Raw genomic sequence first — 15,941 nt, 5'->3', positions numbered from 1 at the left:
CCCCTCTTATTTTTCATGCTGTTAACCAGCCTTATGGTCCTTCTGCCTCACTCATCAGCTTAGCCACTTCTGCTACTTTAACAGATACTTGGGCATCTAATCTTCTGTCTTGGATTGTAACCTTCTAGAAGGCAGACACAGTGTCTGGTACAACTCCATATTCCACAGAGGCTTCTACACAGTAAGCATGTAGCTTACATTGTGAGTGTCTTAGTCAGCGTTTGCAAGGACATGCTGTAGGAACAGCCCCCAAATCCCAGTGGCTTAAATCAACAAAGGTTTGTCTCTTGCTCATGTTTCATGACTCGTGCAGCTTGGCTGAGCTCTGTGCGCCACCATTCTTCATGTCTCAATCACTATGGGATTGAGAGTAAAGGAATATTCCTCATCTAGAATATACATTTGTGGATACAGAAAACTGCAAGAAACATGACAGAAACACACAATGACTCTTGAGACTTCTTGGAACAGGCTCTGTCACTTCTACTTACAATCCATTGGCTAAAACTAGTCCATGGTCCAGTCTGATTGTCAGCAGGGTGGAGAAGTAGGAAGACACCACAAGCATGTAACAATGAAGTCCTTTTGTAGAAGGTGGGTTGTGAATAATTGGAGAAATGATACAGCATTCTATAAAGCGACGTAACAGGGCTGTTTAAGGGAACCTTGACAAGGAGAGACACATTTCTACACAACGAGGGATCCATTTTAAGATATGACTTAATTAGAATATAAACAATTCCTGGGGTGCCCGGGTGGCTCAGTCATTGAATGTCTGCTTTTGGCTCAAGTTGTGATCCCAGGATCCTGGGATGGAGACCCACATCAGGTGGGTCAGCGGGAGGCCTGCTTCTCTCTTTTCCACTCCCCCTGCTTGTGTTCCCTCTCTCACTGTCTCTGGCAAATAAATAAATAAAATCTTTTTTTTTTTAAAGATTTTATTTATTTATTTGACAGAGAGGAATCACAAGTAGATGGAGAGGCAGGCAGAGAGAGAGAGAGGGAAGCAGGCTCCCCGCTGAGCAGAGAGCCTGACGCGGGACTCGATCCCAGGACCCTGAGATTATGACCCGAGCCGAAGGCAGCGGCTTAACCCACTGAGCCACCCAGGCGCCCAATAAATAAAATCTTAAAAAAAAAAAAAAAGAATATAACCAATTCCTTCCATGAGAATGGGCATAAACCTTTGCTTCTTCTGGTGCTGTGAATGTTTATCTATTTCCATAGGGAAAACACAATAACTATCAGAGAATGCAAGTGTTAGTGACAGGAAGCTACAGAACTCACAATACCAGGGCCAGATTTTTCAGAGCTTGATGGAAGAAATGGAAGCATTTTGGAGGAAACAGTTGACACTTAGTGTTCACTGACTCTGTTTTATGACAAGGCTGAGATTTACCACCAAGAATGCATGGCAAGAGGCAGCAGATGACTGTGGACAACAACAACACAGATGACTGTGGACAACAACAACACAGGAAACACAAAAATGGCCTAGATCACACCTGAACTATGCCTTCAGTTAGGCAGATTAAGAGTTTTTATCACTTTCCTAAGGAAAGGGAACCTGAGACAATCCTTGAAGTTCTTTGGTGTTAAGCATAAGTAATAAAATTTATTTGGTTCTCACCACAGAGTGTTGGGTTAGTCTTAATGAGTACTTGGAATTGTTTTCATAGACTTATTGCAGAATTGTTAGGTATCTGGCCAAGTGAGACCTACCTTCCTAGTAGATTCCTCATAACCAGAGTGGGCAAAACAAGGAGAACAGACCCTCAATCCAGGATTTCGTTTTACTGAGGTTTGTTCATATCTCGGTATGACAAGTGCTGTAGGCACTCAGTAAGATGCTCAGTGAGGAAATTCATTCTTCCTGGAACAGATTGGGCTTGATGCCAATTACTGGGAAGGATGAAGAGGCCCCTAGTGGGCCTGAAACTAGTTAATGAATTCCATCACTCTGTCAAGGACATGAACCACTTGTTATAGGGCACAATTTAAAAACCCAGAGGTAAGTGCCTTCCTTTATTAACATGGGCTAATTCTGAGCAATCCATGATATAAATCTCAGCCTCTAAACTTCTAAAACAATAAATCCAACTACATCAAACTCATTGTGATTTTTTGCAATTTCACTGAAGATTTTCAGAGACCCGGGGGAGGGGAGGTGTTTAAATATGTCTCTTCTCCTAAAATTTCCTGATTCTTTTGTGGGAAGTGGGGAGGGTTGGAAGGTCACCTGATTTCTTCACTCTTCTTCCACAACTGTCAATACCTCTCCCTTCAAGAAGCTCCCTCCTGCCCAGCAATATGGCTAGGGAGGCTTCCCTTTACTCCAAAAAGGGATTATCACAGCATCTTTCCCTCAAATTGAACCTCCTCCCTCCCAAAAACCTTCACATAACAGCTACCAAGAGGATATTTTCTCCATATCATTAGGAGCTGTATAGTATATTTTTGTGTGTGAGGTTGAGTACAGTTATAACCCATTTATTAACTTTGAGATATTTATTTGATGTACCTGAAACTCATCTTCTATAGGTAAAATAGAGACTGAGGAAAGGTTGACACTTTGGCTTAACGAACAATCCTATCCTGGGATTGCCACTTTCTACCTGAGTATCATGGACAAATTACCTAGGATCTTCAAGTTTTAGATTCTAGAATGATGAAATGGGGACATAAGAGTACCCATCTCACAGAAGTGGAGACGGATTGTCACGTAACTCACATCATGGAGAGTGCTTTGCGTTCTTCCTGGCACATGACAAGTGCTCCAAAAACATTAGCAATTATTTTTATCTTAGCAATACTTACAGAGCAAGGAGAATATGTTCCAATCACATAATTTGTTCCAAACTTATGTAGTAGTTTTAAGTGTGTCTGCCAATTTTTGTCACTCTATCAAGAAAGGCAGTCGAATTTCCCTTTTCAAGAATATGGGCTGGCTTACGGGACTTGTTTTTAACCAGTTAAATTAGGCAGAAGCAACGACACGTGACTTTGGAGGCTTGGTTAGAAAAGGCAATACTAGGGGCGCCTGGGTGGCTCAGTGGGTTAAGCCTCTGCCTTCAGCTCAGTCATGATCTCAGGGTCCTGGGATCGAGCCCCACATCAGGGTGGGGGAGGTCTCTGCTCAGCAGGGAGCCTGCTTCCCCCCCTGCCCCCCGCCACTTCCTCTGCCTGCCTCTCTGCCTACTTGTGATCTCTCTCTCTGTCAAATAAATGAATAAAAATCTTAAAAAAAAAAAGAAAGAAAGAAAGAAAAGGCAATACAACTTCCACCTGGCTCTTTCTATTGTGTCTTGAGACATTTGCTCTTGGAAGCCAGACACAATGCTGTGAGGAAGCCCAGAACACACAGAGAATTCACGTGTAAATGTTCTGGCCAACAGCCCCAGTGGAGGTTCCAGCTGATGGCCAGGATCAATCAGCCACTGAACATGTGGAGGAGAAGCCTTCATCATGACTCCTCAGGCACTGTTTGACTACAACCCATATATCAATTGATAGCCATCTAGCTGAGGTCAGGGTAGGCACGCACAGGTGATGTGTACATAGCGGTAGTGAGTCTTGACAGGTGATGCCATTTATGTCTTTTGTTCTTATCTCCCAGCTTGAAAACTGTATGAGTTTCATAGATGTAGAACAACATATGAGTTACGTGTCATCCTCTAAGTGGCATCGTTTTTAGGCATGTTGACAAGTACACCACCATTTTTTTCCTGGGAATGACAGAACACAACGCTGGAATACTCCACCCTCAACTTACCTTTCATCCTTGCCACAATTATCAGGCTGTCATGTCATTTCTTTGAACTCATGGGGATGTGTTAATCTTGGCCATGGAAATTACAGACACTGAGGATGGGGAGGTAAGGGCTATGGTACCCATCAAAGCTCATCCTATGTAGCTTGCTATTCTGGTCCTGGAGAAAGCATTATCTTCTTGCCTCCGGAGATGTGCCTCATACAATCTTTTGGAGTGAAAAAAGAGAAGGGCAAAATCTAGTCTGAGGGAGCTAATAGCCTACTGTGAGGTATAAGGACAACATGTACACATCGGTTGGATTGTTCCTTGCAACCCCATCTGTTTGATTTAATTCTATCCAACAAAAAGGACAGTGTGACGTGCAGGGCTGTGTTGGGGGTCAAGTAGTATGGAAAAAATGCTTCAAAATAAAAACTCAAATTAAAAAGTGAAATTAAAATTTTAAAAAGAGAGAGAATGTACTTTAAGAAATTGTCTCCTCATTGTCGGTCCATGGGTGGGTAGATCTTACAAAGATTAACACAGACAGCCCTAGCTTTTGTAAACACGAATTCGCTAGAACATTCCAATTACCAGCTCTCTTTCATAGAGTCTTGGAACATTAATCTGAGAAGAACTTTATTATTCTCCTTAAAATTATTAAACCCAGTGAATGGTGTGACTTGCCCAAGGTCACATGGGCAAACAGGAACACAGCTGAGAGCAGAGTATAAGCTTTTGATTCTGACCTTATGGCTCTGGGTTCTGACACAGAACCTTAAGTTGCTGACCTTAACCAGGCCATTCCCCATGCCTTAATTCAGAGGGTCAGTGATAACTTGACTGAGCATCTCAGAGAGCAACTGGGTTTATACCTTGAGGTCAGTGGAGAAAACTTGAGCTGTTGGTATTTTTCCAGGAGGATAGGAAAAATTATCTGACCTATTCTGTCGTCAGAGTGACCTCTCTGAACAACATGATATGGTGGCATAGAATACTATGGCCATCTTAACACTCATTACACTTTAATAATTTTTTGGTGTCTGTCTTTGACCCTTGGCATACACTTTATGAGGGTAGGAACATGGTAGTCACACTGACTCTGGTATCATAGAGGAGTGCTAGCATATGCTAAATGCATAATAAGTAAAAATATTTGTTCATATGTGTACAGATAAATGGTTGTTGCTAATCTGATATAAAATGTTTCAAGTAGCTTTTCAGGTACTGCTGGCCTAGAAGATCTGCCCAGCATCCCACTTCCACCATGAGCCGGCTTCTGCCTTCTTTCTGGGCTTATTGTCTCCCTCTCTTCTTCCTGGAAATTCAGTCAAGACTTACTGAGTGCATTACAGCTCCCAGAAAATCATGTTGTTCCCTACCCCTTTCCAACCTTCACCCAACTCCTGGTCTTCCCTTCATTCCCTCTCTCTTGATGTCTTTCACTCCTGCTGGCAATGCCTGAATTTCTACTCTTCCATACGTCACTTAATCTGATTCCCCAAAATTTAAATCTCCCCATATTCCAAAGCTCTTCATAATTCACACCTTGCAGTGGGTTTTGTCAGGTATGGCAATGATTGTTTACATGCCTTCCTCATTCACTGGCATAGGAGCCCTTGAGGCTTTTTAACTTTATCTCAGAGGTAAGATGATCTGAAAATATTTGCGGAATGGACGAACAAAAAAAAATTACATCTCTTGGAAATTTTGGCATTATCTGGGAGCATGGAAATGTATCCACATTTTTAGAAGTCATCGTAGTCCACTTGGTTCATTCTTTAGGCTTATAAAGCCTCTAGGGCTCTGAGTTCAGATGAGAAATCCACTAGGAGCCAATTTCCCTCTGAGCTGGGCTCCTTAAGAGAAAGTTCCACAGGATAGTCAGCTCCAAAACTTGTAGGAAAAGTTTTTCTTTATGCCTTGGAAAGACCTCAACACATGGATCTGAATACTTTATGGCTTCATTTGTACAATGTTTTGTTATTCTCAAAATTCCTGCATAGGTGATAACCCTGTGGGGCAGATGGTGCGATACCAGCTACCCCCAGGACAGATGAGAAAACAGGTCAAAAGACGTTAAAGCACTTGCCCAAGGTCACAGAGCAGAGCTGAGACTAGAACCCAGTTGAGCTCCTTTCCCACAATGTCATAACCTTATGAATGAGCTGGCTAGAACTACACAGCTTGGCTACTTGTTGAGAAAGCCCCAGAACATTTCCGAGACTGGGACTGCATGCAGTACATATGCACATGCATAGTGAGGGTGCCTGACCCAGCTCTGTGAGCACGGCTGTGCCCTCTCACCCCGCCAGGAGTGGCACAGGCAGTGCTGGGCCTCCATTCAGGCCCTTACACACTGGGTCAGCAGCTCTCCTGAGCAGGTGACAGAATTGGGCAGTGACATTGTCTCACATCCCAAAATACATATTTAATAGACACTTTGAACTTACAGAAAGATTGAGGTTATTCATATAACCTAATATAAACCTGGATTCCACGTTAGTTATCAGATACCCAGGAAGGCTTTCTTTCCTTTTCCAGTAAAGTAGAATTGAGCATAGAAAGTTAAGTATGAGGGTGCCTGGGTGGCTCAGTGGGTTAAGCCGCTGCCTTCGGCTCAGGTCATGATCTCAGGGTCCTGGGATCGAGTCCCGCATCAGGCTCTCTGCTCGGCAGGGAGTCTGCTTCCTCCTCTCTCTCTCTCTGCCTGCCTCTCTGCCTACTTGTGATCTCTCTCTGTCAAATAAATAAATAAAATCTTAAAAAAAAAAAAGAAAGTTAAGTATGAGAAACTGGGTCCCCCTCCAGGAGCTTCTTGTGATGGTTCAGTTCCATCACTGCCTTTTGTTCACTGAAGCAACATATTTTGACCACCCAGTATTTTGTCACTTAGGGTAATCTCGGAAGGAGGATGGTCACACCCCAGGCACCATGTAGGAAAATTCACTAGAGGGAGAGAGGGAGAAAGAAAGATTTCTATTTCTCTTCAGTTCATCTCAGTCTTTCTTAATTTCTATTTTGTGTGTTTTTATAACACACATAGATAGTTAATTCAGTAGTACACACAGAACACACAGACACACACACATTTGTATATAGTATGTCCTCAAAGTTTGGAAATCACTGCTTCACAACAAGGAAATCTATTCTTTGAGGAAGGAACCACACCTTTCTGGTATTTAGTTCTCCACTCAGAAAGCTAGGAGCTCCTCGTGATGACGGTCATCATGGCCTGATCTCTTCCGGCTGACCTGGTTGCCTTGTGAAGCACAGAGCACAATGTACACACTTTCTCTCCTCCCAGGATGCCCCTCCTGCTCTGTGATCGCTTCGGACATTTGGGAAGAGCTGGAAAGCAAAGAGAAAGGGGAGGGCAGGTTCTCCCTTGCCATTGGTGGCTCTTGCTCAGACCAACAGCTTACCCAGAGCGAGCCCAGTGCATTTCTCTACTCCAGTTTTTGCATGCTTTCTTTTCCAGCCCCTGTGAATGTTTGCTTCCCATTCTTTGCCATATAAACCAGAAAATGAGGGGCACCTGGATAGCTCAGTGGGTTAAGCCTCTGCCTTCTGCTCAGGTCATGATCTCAGGGTCCTGGCATCGAGCCCCCGTATTGGGCTCTCTGCTCAGCCCCTCTCTCTCTGCCTGCCTCTCTGCCTACTTGTGATCTCTCTCTCTGTGTCTAATAAATAAAAAAAATCTTTAAAAAAAAAAAACAAAAACAGAACAGTGAGACTCAGCTTGACACTGCAGGCTCCTGAAACTCCATGCTTGTTTTGAAATTTGAAGGAGCTTATTGATTCTAGATAATCTGTATTTGATTGGAAAAGAGGGACAGAGCCTGTAAAAGGTCACAGATGATTTCCTAAGGATATCTTCTCTCATCATGAAAGCTATTTAAGATTAACTTGACAGGGGGGAAAAAAAAAAACTATGTTCTGGGGGGATTCAGTCACAGTCCAGGGACCAAAGCCCCTGGCAACTAGTCCCCCTGGGTCCTTTTCCAGATGCATTTTTCTGCAGCAGCCCAGGATGCTGAACAGACCAGAAACCCCAAAGTGGCCCTGCCCCTGGGACCTAAGCATTTAGCTAAATCTACTCCATCCGTGTTTAACAAATTCTACCCCTTCTTTTAGCAAGATATAACTAAGAATTCATAGACTGAAAAGTCAAGGTACAATATTTAGACCTAAACTTTCCATTTAAAAATAAATAGTAACTCCTAATAACACTTGAAAATACTACCACTTCAGATGATTTGTTCTTTCCTTTCCACTTTTGAAAGCACGCCCCATTGTATTATTTCTTTCTTTTTTTTTTTTTAAAGATTTTATTTATTTATTTGACAGAGAGAGATTACAAGTAGGCAGAGAGGCAGGCAGAGAGAGGGGAAGGGAAGCAGGCCCCCTGCTGAGCAGAGAGTCAGATGTGGGACTCGATCCCAGGACCCTGAGATCATGACCTGAGCCGAAGGCAGTGGCTTAACCCACTGAGCCACCCAGGCGCCCTATTGTATTATTTCTTTTCATTTTCTTATTAGTCCTCCGAGTACTGCTAACTCTAGGATATTATGAACACCTTCTTCACACCCTCTATATTCTCAAATCTTTTAGGAAATCCCTGAGCCTTGCTTGGTTCAAAGTCTTACTCCTCACAAGAGCACCCACGTTTAAATCAGGGAAGAGAAATAAGTGGTTAAACGTGAATAGCAGAACCCTCGTAAGTGATTACCCCACAGAAGACTGGATCTTCCTTTGAGACAAGTAAGGGCTTGGCCATTCCCCTCTGTGGATGAAGGAAATGAGTGAGGCTCAACCCCTATTATTAGCAGTAACAGTAATGACAATATCACGACTTGCCTAGTATTTACTCGTTGCCTGACACTTTTCTAAGAGCTTCACAGAGATTGGTTTATTTCAGCCTCAAGCACACTGATGATTCTATGATCCCTCAGTTTTCAGATGATGAAACTAAAGCTTGCCAGGAGATAATTTGCCTGAGGTCACACAGCTCCTGAATAACTGGTTTCACATCCCAGGAGTCTGGCCCCAGGATCTTTGTAGTGATTTGTCGTAAATCATGGAGTCAGTGCTAAGAATTGGGACCCCAGATTTCAGTCTCTTAAGTTAAACATGCCCTTCTCTGTACTAAGCTCTGCCTTCCCTGATTTGATGGATTTTAAGTCGTTTAAACTCTTCATATCCTGAGCTACTTATATGAGGAGCTGGTCCTGACTTCCTTCTGAGGCTGAGGATTAGAAGTTCTGTTTCTGCTCTGAATGCCACTGTCAATGCAGTTCAGTTCTCCGGGACATCATTTTCCAGACCAGTTTATTAGAAGAACACTTTGTAGGTCCATGTCTGCATATGGCATTCTGGACAGTCGAATCCATCTAAGAAAAACCATAGGCAGAAGATCCAGAAGCTCCGTGCTGGACTGGAAGAGCCAGAAAAGGCCCCCACGACACAGTTTGCTTTGGACAGAGCTGCCGCGGACAGGTAAATACCACTCTCCTACCTTTAAGGACTTCCTGGAGAGACACAGCAACTCTAGGTATGATTCCTCCTTATGTGTGACACTTTTCCCTGGCAGGAGTTCCCTTTTCTGATCTAGATCTTTCCTGGAGCAGCTTAACAACGACCATTTTCTGAGGGCCTGCTCTGAGCCAGGCACTAAGACCTTTGTCCGCATTATCTCGTTCCAGTCTCAACCCCATGAGGGAGTGCTACTATCATCTTTTGTAGATGAAACTAAGCAGAAGTAGTTTAAATAACTTACCCAAGGTTCAATGAGTTAATAGCGCAGCCTAGATATGACTGTAGACGATTCCTCTCCAGGAGCCAGTTTGCAGAGGTTACAATGGGCTGCCTCTCTATCAAGGGTCCATCTCCTGTGTACAAGACCCCGTGCTCGAGGAACAGCTATTTGCTGGGCTCTGGATCATAGGATTGAATGCCTGCTATTGCACGGCCTCTGTTGTGTGATTTTCTTTTTTTAACTGATAATTAGTTTTAAAAAGCCCTTATGTTCCATGTTCATTGAATGTAGGAGGTGGTTAATGTGGTTGGGGATACTTTCAAGGATATGTGCATAATAATGGGCTGGAATGGATGATAAAAGATCATTGTGGTCTCCCCTGCTGTGAGACAGAGGTCCCCTTAGCCAGATGGCCCTGTCCCGGCCCCCAACTCCCTGTAGTCCACTTTCTGGTGCTTTTTCAACCCCCAGTGCTTCCTGGCACCCCTGTCATCCCCTGGGCTCCCCGGGCAGCTTCCTGTTTCCTGGTGCAGGTGCGGAGGAGGCAGCTGGTGTGCCAAAAATCTATACCTGACCTACACTTACCTGTGCACTTTGGCTAGCAGGCCTGACTCTCTAACACTGTCACACTTTATAACACTTTAATGCTTGGGGATTATAAAGTTCCCCAGCCCCGGAGCATCAAAGGAAAAACATTATCTGTCTGCCAATACAGCACGACTTTGTGGGAAGGGAACAGGGACCTGATGCTGTTGGCAATAACTGTGAGCATGCTGAACAGCACTTATTTAGGATTATTAAAGTGAATTTACACACATAGACTTATATACGTACCTCAGGACTATGATGGAACTTGCTCAACAAATGTAGTATCAAGAATTATGGTGGGCCCAGAATGTTTTTTAATTTTTGAGGATGTAGGTGCTTTTTAAAAATGCTGCACTTGAAATGAGATCTATGCTGCTCCGTGTTGTCTCACTCCAAAAGCCCGTTCTTCCCACGGCAGTCAGAACAGTCTTTCTGGAACACAGACCCGCTCCTATCATACCTCATCCGGAAACCCTGCGGTCGTTCCCCGTCCCCGCTGTGCTGCCGAAGCAGGGTCTGGACGAGGCACCCCCAGACGGCCCCTTTCTTCTTGCCCACTGCCTCCCCACCTGCTGCTCCTCGGCTATTCTTCTCTCGGGCTCCTGCCAGCCTCCGGCCTTACACACGCCATTCTCTCTGCCCCAACACACTCCCGTACCCTTTTCCAGGTCATACACTTCTCCTTTGCCTGACTCTTATTCATCTTTCCTGGGTCCTCACTGAGCCAGGTCAGGGGCCTGCCATGTGCTTCCCAGCCCAGCCCTGATCACCCTTTACGGTACTTACATGTGCCACTGGCCAGCTCCTTGGACTGCTCTGTCCGTGCAGAAAATGGGGTCTGTCTTATGCACCACTGTATCCCTACAGCTGCGCACTGGGTGTGGCATAGAGAGGAATTCAAGAACATTTATTATATGAATGAATAGATAATGATATCTCCCAGATCTACCGAACTGCTTCCACCAGAACTTACAGGAGGATCATGCAAAAACTGCTACCTGAACCAGCTGCTGTAGAGACCTATTAAAATATATACATAGGATGCTACTCTGCAGCCAAAGTCCTCATTTTGACCCAAGGCAGGCAACTATACTATTGTTGAGAAAAGTTTCGTCATGGAAGCCCCTTACCCACATCTGACGGGGGCCATTAGTCTTCTTGTAAACCAAACAAGAATTTTTAGATTACTTTCCTAAGCTACACATGGGATTTCTCAAAACATGACTGTCTTGGGTCTCATGATCAAAAGTGTCAAATGTGCTCAGAATGAAACTGAAGCTAACAGATTCTCTTCCTTAATGATGGACTGAGAAGTGCTACTTTGGATTGGAATTTGTTTTGGATTTTGATCTAGGAATCAGTTTCCTGTTGATTACAGCATGCAAAACATGCCAGTATTTCACACAGGCTTATGTTTCCTAACTGATTCCATTAAGGCAGTGGTTTTCAAGTCTCACTTTGTCCCCTCCCCCATCCTAAGCCCTGTCCCTCTCCCCTCGCCCCGCCCAGGAGACATTAGGCAATGTCTAGTATCATTTTTGATTGTCACAATTTGGAAAGGATGCTACTCGCATGTGATGGGTAGAGACAAGGGAGGCTGTCAAAGGCCCTAGAATGCACAGGACAACTCCCACAACAGGGAATGATCTCACCTAAAATGTGAATAGTGCTAGGTTGAGAAGCCCTGCATTGAGATCGCTCTGTAGACACCTTGGTGCACAAGAACTAGGCCCTGTTGATCTGTGTAGTGCTTTCCAAGATGTGTGGAAACAAAGCAGAAAAAAAAAACAAATTAAAAAGTGGTGAAAAGGGGGCGACTGGGTGGCTTAGTCATTAGGCATCTGCCCTGGGCTCAGGTCATGACCCCAGGGTCCTGGGATTGACCCCCACATCGGACTCCTTGCTCTGAGGGAAGCCTGCTTTTCCCTCTCCCACTTCCCCTGCTGTGTTCCCCTCTCTCGCTGTGTGTCTCTCTGTCAAATAAATAAATAAAATATTATAAAATAAAATAAAAATAAAAAGAAGTATGAAGGCTATGATTTAGAAATTAAGATGCACAGCCTTTTTCTAAAGTAGGATAATTCCATTTGGGGAGGTTTACTGGATAGACCCCAGTCCTGAACCAAAGAATCTCCTACAGAAATATAGTAAGTGGCATTTAGTATGGAATTGAACAGACCCTTGAGTGTGAAAAGTTTTGGGTGAATTCAAAACCATATTTGTTTTTCATATTGAACACGTTCAGGTCATTTTTTTGTTTCCTAAGAAGATAACCATTTGGACAAAAATATCCACTTGAAAGGCAGGTGAAATGTAAGCTGCTACTCTTCTACACAGACAATCCAGTGTATTTATACTTAATCCATAAAGGCATAATGTTACAAAACACATTTGTATATTGTGAAGCCATCTGGCATCAAATTTTCCAATTTATAGACAACTTTGTATTTACATAACAAATTATTAAATCAACCATTTTTCCGGTTTATAAAAGGTCGCTGAGGTACACACACAGTGTGTATAAAAGCAGATAAGGCTGATAATACATATTTACAGTAGATACAAATTAATCTTTCATATTTGAAGATAATGCTTTTTATATATTTTTCTGTATCAGACTCCCCACTGTTAGCAGGATTTCCCATGCTTGAGTTGTTTATTGCTTTTTGGCTCACTGATTTATTATTCACTTCTGGGTTGTTTACACGTATGAATTACTAATGTTCTTATCTCTTTGGCTAATGCAAATAGAGTGAATGAAAGAAAAAGATAAATTAATTCAACATTACAGTTCTGGCTGGTTGATATTATTTTTTCATAGCCCCCAAATGAATCAAGTAATGCACAACTCACTTTATACGCTACATTGAAAAGTCTTGAGACTCGTGTTACACCATTTGGGCATAAATGGGCAAAGTAAACAAGGTATCAGATTTTCAGTAAGGTCTAGAATCTTGGCTTTCTTGTCAGAAAGAGCAATGTCACCAGCATCTTAAGCATCTTAGATTTTTAAAATCTCAGTGCAAAACCGCTTGTGACTTACAAGGACACGTTGCAAACTGCAGAGAAAATTACCAAAGTTAACTACAATGTGTTACCATGGTCTGAAATGAAAAAGGAATCATCTGGGATAAGTCAGTCGGGAATCTTCATAAAACTTACAGAAAGCAAAATATCAGCCCTCTGCTGTTCCCACAATTTTGCAGTGTTATGTTAAAAAAAAAAAAAAAAAGGATTGTGTTTACTTGAAAAATAGACACAGCAAATAACTCAAAGTCAGGGTCCAAAGACAAGACTAAAAGTGGCCCATGATCTCACAAGGAATGAATATTCTTAAAGCATTTACATTCACAATGAGACTGAAAACTATAAACCAAAAATATTCCTTTAAATAAATAAAAACGCTGATAGCTTTTAATGCTATAAATGAGACAAATCAAACAAGAGCCACTCAGTTAATTTTCCTTCATTTGAAATAATCTTTAAAAACTCTTAAAGGTGTAGTTCATTCTCCTTGTGCTTCCTAAGACTGTTAAGGGACACAACATAAAATTAGATTTTCTTTTCCAAGAGGGATATTATGTTCTCTAAAGGAGCAAAAATTTTTCATTATTTCCACTGTCAGATTTGTTGGGGGGAAAAAAAGAGTTTGCTTATTTTAGGGAATAAAAAAATGTAATAATGTAAAAGGGCTAGCCTTCATTTTTAAAAAATGAATTGGCTTTAATACAAAGAGAAAGAAATGGCTCTGTGGGCAAAATTCAAGTATGAGTGACCAATTTTTTTAATTGTAAAGTAGGTGCAACATTTAAAAAAATGTTACAGCACTGCATGACCTGTAATGCTAACAATATTTACATTAACTGCTTACACAAAACCATAGAACTGTAAAAGAGAGGGAGGGAAAAACATGTGGACTAAAACAACAACACCTAGATCCACATCAAAGCTGTAAGCAACCAGTGAAATCATGGGCACTAACATACTTTACATGGCTTACTGATGTAAAGTACACATTGGTGGGGGAGCACACACCTAATTAGCTTCAACTATCTAAAAGAAGACTTGGTGGACACAAACTCAGTCTAAGGACAGACAGCAAGGGCTAAAAAAACTTCTACATATCAACACGCACACACAGACACACACACATATGCAGACACTGCAACATACAAACACACATATGCGTCTACCTGGGACTACAAACAGCCTGTAGATGAAACAGTAGAAAAGCAGGTGGTGGGGAGGAGAACGTTTCTGGGTTAAACATATCAAACACATAAGATGTATCGACTAACCTACACAAAAGATGACTTGGGGTGAGTGCAAGAGCGGCTGGCAGGCAATCCCATGGTTACATGAAAGACACAATGAACCTACCCCCAGAAGGAAGGGTTCCCGCCTCCAGGCCGGGAAGCCTGGGGTAGCCACTTGCATTCCATCAGGCTTGGGGGTAGGGGTGAGGGTGGGAGTGGAAGGACAGTGAGACACAGGAGACCGGGGGAAGAACTAGAGCTGTTAGTATCAACAGTGAGCCCGGGTGGAGTGCTCTGTGCTGTGGCCCCAAGAAACCAGCTGGAAGAATGACCTTGGTCTCCTTTTTCCTGAGTTACTGGAACTCTGCTACATTGTGGGACTGAGTATGGGGGGCGTTGGATGAGCGAGGAGGGATAACGGAGGTGGTGGGCATTTGGGGATCCAGAGCCTGCTATTGAAAGGCTCCCAGTGACTGGAGCTTTAAGCTGTTGAGTGAGCCCTAGGCTAGGGGACAAGGTAGCAAGTGCCCTTGAGGGGGTTGAAGGATTTGGTGGGGGGGCTGGTGATTCTAAGAATAAAGGGATAATGGATCCCCTTCTTTTGACAATCCATCAGTGGAAGTCAGGCTGGAGGCCGGAAACTTCACTCAAGCACATGGGAGATAGGGTTAGACCACCACCACAAAAATTGTGAAAAAAAGACGGAAAATTATGTTGTGCTACATTTCTTATTAATAACCTTGTACTTTACAATGGCTCACAGTTTTAGGTTTGTATACTTGTAATGTAGTATTTTCTCTCTACATTTGTTTCACATTTTTTTCTTACTTAATATAATATAAATAATTTGGTTAATAGATTTAACCTGCACATTTCAGCCACATTAATATATATAAGAATCTGTTAATGGTATAAATAATTCTTTAAATAAAATAAATCTGATATGTTACATAATACTGATAAAAAATTACCATTGCTAATAATTTTGTAAGCCACCTTCACTTCTGGTGTGAGTATGATGAATGGCTATGAAACCTGCTTTGATGATTCCTATTTCTTCTTGCCACTACAAAAAAACTGAATTATAATCAACCTTACCTCTGATAATGGTTTCGAAGTGGGGCTTTTGCCTCCATGTATGGAAACAGAGAGTTTTACATTGTCAGGTACAATCTGCAAACAAATCCCACTCTGAGCGTCAATGGTGGTGCAGCATAAGCTAGCTAGATCAGTAGGTGGCTATCAAACGTTAGCTACAGAAATGACTGAGTAAAATATTCCATCTAAGATTTTTTTTTTTTATAAAACCTATTCTACTTTAAAACTTAGGTAAAAAAAATATGCAACAAATGGTTGCAGTTTCTGAATTCTTAATTTAGACCTGTGAGCCCTCATCCCTTTAGAAATCGGCAAGGTTTTGATTTCCTAGGCACCCGAAATTGAGTCCAGTGCTGCCAGGCAAGGTTCATTCCAAACAGACAATATAAATGGACACTCGGTGGTGTGCAGTGTGTATGTCATCATTCAGCTAATACATCATCATGCCTTTTCTTTGCTGTTAAATACAAAAACAGCATCTGTTACATTA

At 42.5% G+C, this 15,941-nt stretch overlaps 1 long non-coding RNA gene across 1 annotated transcript; it reads right to left on the bottom strand.

Moving 5' to 3' along the window:
- Positions 1 to 6,842: 6,842 nt before the first annotated feature.
- On the bottom strand, positions 6,843 to 11,214 carry LOC309844311. The gene is made up of 3 exons (XR_014300600.1): positions 10,884 to 11,214; positions 10,344 to 10,529; positions 6,843 to 7,102 (listed from the first exon to the last, which is right to left on the bottom strand). It is a non-coding gene; the product is annotated as an uncharacterized lncRNA (long non-coding RNA).
- Between the last annotated feature and the right edge of the window lie 4,727 nt (positions 11,215 to 15,941).

This window comes from Mustela nivalis (genome assembly GCF_964662115.1).
Source record: "Mustela nivalis genome assembly, chromosome: 11".
NCBI lineage: Eukaryota > Metazoa > Chordata > Mammalia > Carnivora > Mustelidae > Mustela > Mustela nivalis.
This window is presented reverse-complemented; position numbering and strand designations above follow the sequence as displayed.